Source organism: Cryptomeria japonica, unplaced genomic scaffold, assembly GCF_030272615.1.
Source record: "Cryptomeria japonica unplaced genomic scaffold, Sugi_1.0 HiC_scaffold_101, whole genome shotgun sequence".
Lineage (NCBI taxonomy): Eukaryota > Viridiplantae > Streptophyta > Pinopsida > Cupressales > Cupressaceae > Cryptomeria > Cryptomeria japonica.
In genome coordinates, this window is record NW_026728923.1 from 132,501 (window position 1) to 145,000 (window position 12,500).

General features: G+C 59.0%; 1 non-coding gene across 1 annotated transcript; it reads left to right on the forward strand.

Moving 5' to 3' along the window:
- Positions 1-11,717: 11,717 nt before the first annotated feature.
- On the forward strand, positions 11,718-11,836 carry LOC131865099 (5S ribosomal RNA). Its single transcript, XR_009363832.1, has one exon. It is a non-coding gene; the product is annotated as a 5S ribosomal RNA (ribosomal RNA).
- The last annotated feature ends 664 nt before the right edge of the window (positions 11,837-12,500 follow it).

Genomic DNA, 12,500 nt, shown 5'->3' on the forward strand with positions numbered 1-12,500 from the left:
CGGGGTGTGAGGCGAGGGATGGGGCGGGAAGGCCCCAACGGCTAGACGGAAGAGGCTTCAGGGCCACCTCGGAATGCTCCAAGCATCGGACGCGCTTGGGGCGACTACCAGTGCCAACCCCTTATCCCGCGATGCGTCCGATACACAGATGGTTCCAAGGCGGCCGAGGAGCCTCACCGCATAGCAATCGGGGGTGCGAGGCGAGGGATGGGGCGGGAAGGCCCCAACGGCTAGACGGAAGAGGCTTCAGGGCCGCCTCGGAATGGTCCAAGCATCGGACGCGCTTGGGGCGACTACCAGTGACAACCCCTCATCCCGCGATGCGTCCGATACGAAGATGGTTCCAAGGCGGCCGAGGAGCCTCACCGCATAGCAATCGGGGTGCGAGGTGGGGGATGCGGCGAGATGGCCCCAACGGCTAGACGGAAGAGGCCACAGGGCCGCGTCGGAATAGTCCAAGCATCGGACGCGCTTGGGGCGACTACCAGTGACAACCCCTTATCCCGCGATGCGTCCGATACGAAGATAGTTCCAAGGCGGCCGAGGAGCCTCACCGCATAGCAATCCGGGTGCGAGGTGGGGGATGCGGCGAGATGGCCCCAACGGCTAGACGGAAGAGGCTGCAGGGCCGCCTCGGAATAGTCCAAGCATCGGACGCGCTTGGGGCGACTACCAGTGACAACCCCTTATCCCGCGATGCTTCCGATACGAAGACAGTTCCAAGGCGGCCGAGGAGCCTCACCGCATAGCAATGGGGGTGCGAGGTGAGGGATGCGGCGAGATGGCCCCAACGGCTAGACGGAAGAGGCCACAGGGCCGCCTCGGAATAGTCCAAGCATCGGACGCGCTTGGGGCGACTACCAGTGACAACCCCTTATCCCGCGATGCATCCGATACGAAGATAGTTCCCAGGCGGCCGAGGAGCCTCACCGCATAGCAATCGGGGTGCGAGGCGAGGGATGCGGCGAGATGGCCCCAAAGGGTAGACGGAAGAGGCTGCGGGGCCGCCTCGGAATAGTCCAAGCATCGAACGCGCTTGGGGCGACTACCACTGCCAACCCCTTATCCCGCGATGCGTCCGATACACAGATAGTTCCGAGGCGGCCGAGGAGCTGGGGGATGCGGCGAGATGGCCCCAACGGCTAGACGGAAGAGGCTGCAGGGCCGCCTCGGAATAGTCCAAGCATCGGACGCGCTTGGGGCGACTACCAGTGACAACCCCTTATCCCGCGATGCGTCCGATACACAGATAGTTCCGAGGCGGCCAAGGAGCCTCACCGCATAGCAATCGTGGTGCGAGGTGGGGGATGCAGCGAGATGGCCCCAACGGCTAGACGGAAGAGGCTGCAGGGCCGCCTCGGAATGGTCCAAGCATCGGACGCGCTTGGGGCGACTACCACTGCCAACCCCTTATCCCGCGATGCGTCCGATACACAGATAGTTCCAAGGCGGCCGAGGAGCCTCACCGAATAGCAATCGGGGTGCGAGGCGAGGGATGCGGCGAGAAAGCCCCAACGGCTAGAGGGAAGAGGCTTCAGGTCCGCCTCGGAATGGTCCAAGCATCGGACGCGCTTGGGGCGACTACCAGTGACAACCCCTTATCCCGCGACGCGTCCGATACACAGATAGTTCCAAGGCGGCCGAGGAGCCTCACCGCATAGCAATCGGGGTGCGAGGCGAGGGATGCGGCGAGAAGGACCCAACGGCTAGACGGAAGAGGCTTCAGGGCCGCCTCGGAATGGTCCAAGCATCGGACGCGCTTGGGGCGACTACCAGTGACAACCCCTTATCCCGCGACGCGTCCGATACACAGATAGTTCCAAGGCGGCCGAGGAGCCTCACCGCATAGCAATCGGGGTGCGAGGCGAGGGATGCGGCGAGAAGGACCCAACGGCTAGACGGAAGAGGCTTCAGGTCCGCCTCGGAATGGTCCAAGCATCGGACGCGCTTCGGGCGACTACCAATGACAACCCCTTATCCCGCGACGCGTCCGATACACAGATAGTTCCAAGGCGGCCGAGGAGCCTCACCGCATAGCAATCGGGGTGCGAGGCGAGGGATGCGGCGAGAAGGACCCAACGGCTAGACGGAAGAGGCTTCAGGGCCGCCTCGGAATGGTCCAAGCATCGGACGCGCTTGGGGCGACTACCAGTGACAACCCCTTATCCCGCGATGCGTCCGATACACAGATAGTTCCAAGGCGGCCGAGGAGCCTCACCGCATAGCAATCGGGGTGCGAGGCGAGGGATGCGGCGAGAAGGACCCAACGGCTAGACGGAAGAGGCTTCAGGGCCGCCTCGGAATGGTCCAAGCATCGGACGCGCTTGGGGCGACTACCAGTGACAACCCCTTATCCCGCGACGCGTCCGATACACAGATAGTTCCAAGGCGGCCGAGGAGCCTCACCGCATAGCAATCGGGGTGCGAGGCGAGGGATGCGGCAAGAAGGACCCAACGGCTAGACGGAAGAGGCTTCAGGGCCGCCTCGGAATGGTCCAAGCATCGGACGCGCTTGGGGCGACTACCAGTGACAACCCCTTATCCCGCGACGCGTCCGATACACAGATAGTTCCAAGGCGGCCGAGGAGCCTCACCGCATAGCAATCGGGGTGCGAGGCGAGGGATGCGGCGAGAAGGACCCAACGGCTAGACGGAAGAGGCTTCAGGTCCGCCTCGGAATGGTCCAAGCATCGGACGCGCTTGGGGCGACTACCAGTGACAACCCCTTATCCCGCGACGCGTCCGATACACAGATAGTTCCAAGGCGGCCGAGGAGCCTCACCGCATAGCAATCGGGGTGCGAGGCGAGGGATGCGGCGAGAAGGACCCAACGGCTAGACGGAAGAGGCTTCAGGGCCGCCTCGGAATGGTCCAAGCATCGGACGCGCTTGGGGCGACTACCAGTGACAACCCCTTATCCCGCGACGCGTCCGATACACAGATAGTTCCAAGGCGGCCGAGGAGCCTCACCGCATAGCAATCGGGGTGCGAGGCGAGGGATGCGGCGAGAAGGACCCAACGGCTAGACGGAAGAGGCTTCAGGGCCGCCTCGGAATGGTCCAAGCATCGGACGCGCTTGGGGCGACTACCAGTGACAACCCCTTATCCCGCGATGCGTCCGATACACAGATAGTTCCAAGGCGGCCGAGGAGCCTCACCGCATAGCAATCGGGGTGCGAGGCGAGGGATGCGGCGAGAAGGACCCAACGGCTAGACGGAAGAGGCTTCAGGGCCGCCTCGGAATGGTCCAAGCATCGGACGCGCTTGGGGCGACTACCAGTGACAACCCCTTATCCCGCGACGCGTCCGATACACAGATAGTTCCAAGGCGGCCGAGGAGCCTCACCGCATAGCAATCGGGGTGCGAGGCGAGGGATGCGGCGAGAAGGACCCAACGGCTAGACGGAAGAGGCTTCAGGGCCGCCTCGGAATGGTCCAAGCATCGGACGCGCTTGGGGCGACTACCAGTGACAACCCCTTATCCCGCGACGCGTCCGATACACAGATAGTTCCAAGGCGGCCGAGGAGCCTCACCGCATAGCAATCGGGGTGCGAGGCGAGGGATGCGGCGAGAAGGACCCAACGGCTAGACGGAAGAGGCTTCAGGGCCGCCTCGGAATGGTCCAAGCATCGGACGCGCTTGGGGCGACTACCAGTGACAACCCCTTATCCCGCGACGCGTCCGATACACAGATAGTTCCAAGGCGGCCGAGGAGCCTCACCGCATAGCAATCGGGGTGCGAGGCGAGGGATGCGGCGAGAAGGACCCAACGGCTAGACGGAAGAGGCTTCAGGGCCGCCTGGGAATGGTCCATGCATCGCACGCGCTTGGGGCGACTACCAGTGACAACCCCTTATCCCGCGACGCGTCCGATACACAGATAGTTCCAAGGCGGCCGAGGAGCCTCACCGCATAGCAATCGGGGTGCGAGGCGAGGGATGCGGCGAGAAGGACCCAACGGCTAGACGGAAGAGGCTTCAGGGCCGCCTCGGAATGGTCCAAGCATCGGACGCGCTTGGGGCGACTACCAGTGACAACCCCTTATCCCGCGACGCGTCCGATACACAGATAGTTCCAAGGCGGCCGAGGAGCCTCACCGCATAGCAATCGGGGTGCGAGTCGAGGGATGCGGCGAGAAGGACCCAACGGCTAGACGGAAGAGGCTTCAGGGCCGCCTCGGAATGGTCCAAGCATCGGACGCGCTTGGGGCGACTACCAGTGACAACCCCTTATCCCGCGATGCGTCTGATACACAGATAGTTCCAAGGCGGCCGAGGAGCCTCACCGCATAGCAATCGGGGTGCGAGGCAAGGGATGCGGCGAGAAGGACCCAACGGCTAGACGGAAGAGGCTTCAGGGCCGCCTCGGAATGGTCCAAGCATCGGACGCGCTTGGGGCGACTACCGTTGCCAACCCCTTATCCCGCGATGCGTCTGATACACAGATAGTTCCGAGGCGGCCGAGGAGCCTCACCGCATAGCAATCGGGTTGCGAGGCAGATTATTGGGAAGGGAACCCCCTGGGATGCGGCTCAAGCAGTGCCCAAAGGGACTGGAATGCGGAATCACATCGAGAGACCCAAATGCTATACGAGGGCTCAAATCGAATTATCGATTTGGCCACGACATGGACGCATCGGAACGACTACCTTTGCCGAACCACTCGCAATTGCATCCATACCGAAACCAATAGACATTTCCGTTAGAGCCCTCGCATAGCATTCGGGAATCTCGCATGCCCCTCTAAATCGACCAATGCTGGCGCTCAACGAAAATCCGAGCGCTACCACCGTTCGAGCGCCAGCATTGGTCGAGTTAGAGGGGCACGGGGGAGAATGCTCCAGTCAACACCTCCCCTATATAAGTTATTTGTCCGATTCTCGCACAACCGTAGTCTGCCTCGTCGAATCAAACAACGGTCCCAGATTCCGACTTCCGTTCCGTAGAGACCCAAAAGCTAGATGGAGGCTCGCAAGAAAGAGAGTCGGCGCATAGCAATCGGGTTTCTCGAACGTTTAGGGACCGAGCTCACTTGCGGATAGGGCAAAATCCGCCAAGCAACCCAAAAGCTAGACGGGGGCTCGAATCGAATCGCCTAGGCGGCCACAACAACGACGTGTTGGATCGACTACCAGTGCCAAACCATTCAGCAAGACTAGTCTGTGTCGAGGCCGGATAGAGATTCTCAGAGAGCGCCCGTATAGCATTTAGGAGACCTGCCGCGTCCCTCACACTCGACAAATGGTGGTGCACGTTTATAAATCCGAGCGATCCCAACCCTTTCAAGCACCAACATCGGTCGAGATAGAGGGGCACGGAGGGGGCTGCGTGAGACAACACAGTCCCCTATATAAGTTATTTGTCCGATTCTCACACATCCGAAGAATGGTCATCAAATCGGACAACAGCCCAAACTTCCGACTTCCGTCCCAGAAAGCCCAAGAGCTATCTAAAACGTTCATGGCCGGAACTCGATCGCGGCTATACCAGTCCGCCAAGCAACCCAAAAGCTAGACTGGAGCTCTAGTCGAATCACCTCTGTGGCCATTGCAAGGACGTGTTGGAGCGACTACCATTGCCGAACCATTCCGCAGGTCGAGTCCATACCAAGGCCGCATAGAGATTCACGATGAGCTCCTGCATAGCAATCAGGAGACTTGCCGTGTCCATCACAATCGATAAATCCTGGTGCAAGATTTTTGCATCCGAGCGCTCCAACCAGTCGAGCACCAGCATCAATCGACATAAACGGGCACGGGGGGAGGATGCTCGAGAACACTACCTCCCCTATATAAGTTATTTGTCCGATTCTCAAGCAGCCGAAGTCTGGTCATCGAATCGGGTCAAAGACCACAACTTCCGACTTTACCCACAATGCAAGTCATCGAATCGAACATCGGCCCCCGAGTCGGACTCCATGCGTATGTCAGGTCATCGGACCCAAATTCCGCCTTCCTGCGCATGGCGGGCCATCAATATCAACTCGGTCATCGGACCCAAACTCCGCCTTTCTGCGCATGGCACGCCTTCAAATCGGTCATCGGACCCAAATTCCGCCTTCCTGTGCATGGCGGGCCATCAACATCAACTCGGTCATCGGACCCAAATTCCGCCTTTCTGCGCATGGCACGCCATCAACTCGGTCATCGGACCCAAATTCCGCCTTCCTGCGCATGGCAGGTCATCGGACACAAATTCAGACCTCGCCAATATGCCTACGTATCGAATCGGTCATCGGACCCAACTTCCGACTTCATCCATACTGTAGGGTCTTTGAGGTTGGCGCGGTGCGCTCAACCCGGGGAGTCGACCCATCGAAGCATACACCTCCCCTATATAAGCTATTTGTCCGATTCCCACACCTGTGTAGTTTGCACCTCTGACCAGGACATCGACCCCAACTTCCGAACTCGACTGCAACGACGGCACCAGCGCCTTGGTGCGCACCTTGCGACGCACAGTCCCAACATTCGCCTTCCTGCACATGGCAGGTCATCGGACCCAAATTCCGACCTCGCGAGTATGCCTACATATCGAATCGGTCATCGGACACAACTTCCGACTTCATCCATACCGTAGGGTCTTTGAGGTTGGCGCGGTGCGCTCAACCCGGGGAGTCGACCCAACGAAGCATACACCTCCCCTATATAAGCTATTTGTCCGATTCCCACACCTGTGTAGTTTGCACCTCCGATCAGGACATCGACCCCAACTTCCGAACTCGCCTGCAACGACCGAACCAGCGCCTTGGTGCGCACCTTGCAACGCACAGTGCCAACATTCGCCTTCCTGCACATGGCAGGTCATCGGACCCAAATTCCGACCTCGCGAGTATGCCTACATATCGAATCGGTCATCGGACCCAACTTCCGACTTCATCCATACCGTAGGGTCTTTGAGGTTGGCGCGGTGCGCTCAACCCGGGGAGTCGACCCAACGAAGCATACACCTCCCCTATATAAGCTATTTGTCCGATTCCCACACCTGTGTAGCTTGCACCTCCGATCAGGACATCGACCCCAACTTCCGAACTCGACTAAAAAGACCGCACCAGCACCTTGGTGTGCACCTTGCAACGCACAGTGCCAACATTCGCCTTCCTGCACATGGCAGGTCATCGGACCCAAATTCCGACCTCATGAGCATACCTACTAATCGAATCGGTCATCGGACCCAACTTCCGACTTCATCCATACCGTAGGGTCTTTGAGGTTGGCGCGGTGCGCTCAACCTGGGGAGTCGACCCATCGAAGCATACACCTCCCCTATATAAGCTATTTGTCCGATTCCGACACCTGTGTAGTTTGCACCTCCGCTCAGGACATCGACCCCAACTTCCGAACTCGCCTGCAACGACCGAACCAGCGCCTTGGTGCGCACCAAAAGTGCGCACTTTTGGAGGGCACTTTTGTGCGCTCCAAAGGTGCGCACTTTTGGAGGGCACTTTTGTGCGCTCCAAAGGTGCGCACTTTTGGAGGGCACTTTTTGGAGGGCACTTTTGTGCGCTCCAAAGGTGCGCACTTTTGGAGGGCACTTTTTGGAGGGCACTTTTCTGCGCTCCAAAGGTGCGCACTTTTGGAGGGCACTTTTTGGAGGGCACTTTTCTGCGCTCCAAAGGTGCGCACTTTTGGAGGGCACTTTTTGGAGGGCACTTTTCTGCGCTCCAAAGGTGCGCACTTTTGGAGGGCACTTTTTGGAGGGCACTTTTCTGCGCTCCAAAGGTGCGCACTTTTGGAGGGCACTTTTGTGCACTCCAAAGGTGCACACTTTTGGAGGGCACTTTTTGGAGGGCACTTTTCTGCACTCCAAAGGTGCGCACTTTTGGAGGGCACTTTTTGGAGGGCACTTTTGTGCGCTCCAAAGGTGCGCACTTTTGGAGGGCACTTTTTGGAGGGCACTTTTGTGCGCTCCAAAGGTGCGCACTTTTGGAGGGCACTTTTGTGCACTCCAAAGGTGCGCACTTTTGGAGGGCACTTTTCCTGCGCTCCAAAGGTGCACACCTAGGTGAGCACCTTCGACCACACCTTGTAGCACACCAAACTCTGACTTTCGACTTCATCCGCAATGCAGGGTCTTTGAGGTTGGTGCAATGCGCACAACCAGGGGAGTCGACCCATCAAACCCAACACCTCCCCTATATAAGCTATTTGTCTGATTCTCATACATGCGTAGCCTGCAGGAGCAATTAGGACATCGACCCCAACTTTCGGCTTCTAAACGAAAACAAGGTCTTTGAGGTTGGTGTAATGCGAACAACTAGGGGAGTCAACCCATCAAACCCAACACCTCCCCTATATAAGCTATTTGTCTGATTCTCATACATGTGTAGTCTACAGGAGCAATTAGGACATCGACCCCAACTTTTGACTTCTTAACGAAAACAAGGTCTTTGAGGTTGACGTAATGCGCACAACCAGGGGAGTCGACCCATCAAACCCAACACCTCCCCTATATAAGCTATTTGTCCGATTCTCATACATGTGTAGCCTACAGGAGCCATTAGGACATTGACCCCAACTTTTGACTTCTTAACGAAAACAAGGTCTTTGAGGTTGGCGTAATGCGCACAACCAAGGGAGTTGACCCATCAAACCCAACACCTCCCCTATATAAGCTATTTGTCTGATTCTCATACATGTGTAGCCTGCAACAACGATTAGGACATCCACCCCAACTTCTGAATTCGTCTGCGTTGACCGCACCAAAGGTGCACGCCTTGGTGCTCACCAAAATCCGACTTCCGACTTCTTCTGCTATGCGGGGTCTTTGAGGTTGGCGCAGTGCGCACAACCAGGGGAGTCAACCCACCGAATGCAACACCTCCCCTATATAAGCTATTTGTCTGATTCTCATACATGCGTAGACTGCAGCAATGATTAGGACATCCACCCCAACTTTTGACTTCTTAAACAAGACAGGGTCTTTGAAGTTGGTGCAGTGCACACAACCAGGGGAGTCGACCCATCAAACGCAACACCTCCCCTATATAAAGCTATTTGTCCGATTCTCATACGTGTAGTCTGCAGCAGCGATTAGGACATCGACCCCAACTTCCGAATTCGTTTGCATTGACCGCACCAAAGGTGCACGCCTTGGTGTGCACCTTGGAGTGCACTTTGGTGCTCACCTCGGTGCACACTTTGGTGTGCACCTCGGTGTGCACCAAAGGTGCGCACCTTGGAGCGCACCAAAGGTGTACACTTTGGAGCGCACCACATAGGGTCTTTGAGAGGTTGGCGCAGTGCGCACACCAAGGTGGGTGTTGAGGTGCGTGCCGAGGTGGGTGGGTGCTAGGGTGCGCTCCATGGTGGGTGCCAGGGTGGGTGCGTGCTAGGGTGGATTCCAAAGAGGGTCATAGGGTGGGTGCCAAGGTGGGTTGGTGATATAGTGGGTTCAAAGGTGGGTACTAGGGTGGGTTCCAAGGTGGGTCACAAGTTGGGTGCCAGGATGCGTGGGTGTTAGGTTGGGTGCCAAGGTGGGCTCCTGCGTGGGTGGGTGCTAGGGTGGGTTTCAAGGTGGACGCGAGGGCGGGTGCCAAGGTGGGTAACAAGTTGGGTGTTAGGATGGGTGAGTGCTAGAGTGGGTGCCAAGGTGGGTGGGTGCTAAGGTGGATGCCAAGGTGGTTCACAGGGTGGGTGGGTTCTAGGGTGAGTTCCAAGGTGGGTCACAGGTTTAGTGCTAGGGTGCGTGTCAAGGCGGGTGTCGAGGTGCCTGGGTGCTAGGGTGTGGATGCCAATGTGGGTCATAGGGTGGGTACTAGGGTGGGCTGCAATGTGGGTGCCAAGGTGGGTAACATGCTCGGTTGGTTCTAAATTGGGTGTCAGGGTGGGTGTGCACCCACCTTGCCCGAGGTGGGTGCCAAGGTGCCAGTGTGGGTGGGTGCTAAGGTGGATGCCAAGGTGGGTGAGAAGGTGGGTGATAGGTTGAGTGGTAGGATGGGTGGGTGCCAAGATGGGTCACAGGGTGGGTGCAAGGGTGGGTAGGTGCTAGGGTTGGTGTCAGGGTGGGTGGGTGCTAGGTTGGGTTCCAAGGTGGGTGCGAGGGTGAGTGTCAAGGTGGGTCACAGGTTAGGTGCTAGGATGGGTGAGTGCTAGGGTGCAAAGGTGCCAGGGTGGGTGCTAGGATGGGTCGATGCTAGGGTGAGTGGCAAGGTGGGTCCACAAGTGTCAAGGTGGGTGCCGAGGTGGGTGCCAACTTGGGTTCCAAGGTGGGTGCCAAGTGGGCGACTGCTATGGTGGATGCCAAGGTGGGTCACGGGGTGGGTGCCAAGTTGCTAGGTTGTGTTCCAAGGTGGGTGCCAACGTGGCTGCTAGGGTGCGTGGGTTAAAGGGTGTGTCACAACGTGGGTGCCAGGATGGGTGCGCACCCACACTGGCCAAGACGGGTGCAAGGTTGGGTTCCAAGCCCGGTCACAGGCTGGGTGCTAGGATGGGTGGGTGCCAAGGTGGGCACCAGGGTGGGTGCACCCACCCTGGCCAAGGTGGGTCACGGGGTGGGTCCTAGGGTGGGTAACAGGGTGGGTACTAAGGTGCGTGCCAAGGTGGGTCATGGGGTGGGTGCCAAGGTGGGCACCAGGGTGGGTGTGCACCAACCCTAGCCAGGGTAGGTCACGGGGTGGTTGTCGGGGTGGGCGTCAAGGAGCCAAGGTGGGTGGCAAGTAGCCAAGTTGCGTGCCAAGGTGGGTGTCGGGGTGGGTGCCAAGGATCCAAGGTGGGTGCCAAGGAACCAAGGTGGGTGTCTGGGTGGGTGCCGAGGTGGGAGCCAGGGTGGGTCCCAAGGTGAGTGCAAAGGTGGGTGCCAGGGTCAAGGTGAGTGCCAATGTGGGTTCCAAGGTGCCAGGGTCAGGGTGAGTGCCAATGTGGGTTCAAAGGTGCTAAGTTGGGTGCGAGGTTGGGTGCGAGGGTGGGTGGGTGCCAAGGTGTGCTAGGTGGAAGCCCGGGTGGGTCGGCATCCCATGGGTGTCGAGTTGGGTGCCTGATGGGTGCTTCTTGTCAAGTTTTAGTCGTCGGGACTCATTTCGAGCCTTAGAGGTCGTTTCTTGTCCGGTTGCCCTGTCTTCGACCTGGGAACCCAATTTTGGTCCTCGGGTCCCATTTTTTTTTGTCTCGCATCCCACTTTTGGCCTGTGGCCTTTTCGGGGTCGATTCTCGTTTTGGGCATCAGAGCATGTTTCTTCTCCTAAAACCCAATATTTGTTTATTAAGTCTCGGAACACATTTTTGTTCTCGTGGACCCATCATGGGTCTTGGAACGCATTTGTGGTCCTTGGGTCCCATTTTGCATCCCGAAACTTGTGTTTTGGTGCTTGATCCCTATTTTGGGTGCCCACCTTGCACCAAGTGCGCACCCGGGGCAAACCGAGCGCCTTGGTGCACCGGGGCAAGATCGAGCGTGCACCCGAGGCGCCCCGAACATGCACCAAGGTGCACTCGGCCCACATGTGAGCGCAGGTCGTTGCGCCCGAGGTGGTGTGTGGGCACCGCGTTGCAGACGGGACACTGCACGCACACGACGCCCCGTCCAGGTGCACGCACGTAGGCCGGGCCGGGTGCACACCCGACGCCCTAGCAAGGTGCGCGCACCCGGGCAGGGCTCACACTTGGCGAACGGGGCGCACTTCGCGAGGGAGGGTGTGCACCTCGACGGGGGTGGGTGGCCGGGGTGGATTCGCACGTGGGTCGCGGTTTGCTAAGTACACACTGCGACAAGCTCATAACGGGTGCGATCATACCAGCGTTAGTGCACCGGATCCCATCAGAACTCCGCAGTTAAGCGCGCTTGGGCCGGAGTAGTACTGGGATGGGTGACCTCCCGGGAAGTCCCGGTGTTGCACCCTTTCTTAGTTTTTCGCCGGGCGTCGCAATGCTATTTGAATAAACCTTTTGCCCGTTTGCGTTCTCGTCGGGGCCGGGCCGGGCCGGGGTGCGCTGCCCGCACTACCGCGCGCGCGGGGGCGACACCGAGCGCGCACCCGAGGCGCCCCGAGCACACAGGCCACGGTGCAACCCGGGCGTTGTGCGCGCACCCCGGTGCGCCCGAGGTGCTGCGCGCGCACCCAGGTGAAATCGGTGTGCACCTCGGCCAGTGCGCGCTCGGTCGAGTCGCGCACGTTGGCCAAGGTGCACGGTGATGTTTCTTACTCTAAGGTTCCGCACCAGACGCCCGGGACAGGTGAGCGAAGCTGGGCGGGGCCGGGTGCGCGGCCGGGGCAGGTGCACGCAGCTGGAGAGAGCTTTGGAGCACACCAGAGGTGCGCACCTTGGAGCACACTTCGGAGCGCACCAATGATGCGCTCCATTCAAAAGTTTCCTGAAAAGGCAAAAAAAGTTGAGATTATAGAATTTCCCACTTGAGAGATTGTAAAAAAAAAAAATTTAAAATGAAGGAAACGCGGGTGCCAAGGTGTGCGCGCCCGGGTGCGCAGCCCAGCCAAGGTGTGCGCACCAAGGCGCCCACCCTGGCGAAGGTGCACGCAAGGTGCGCACCCGAGGCAAACCGGA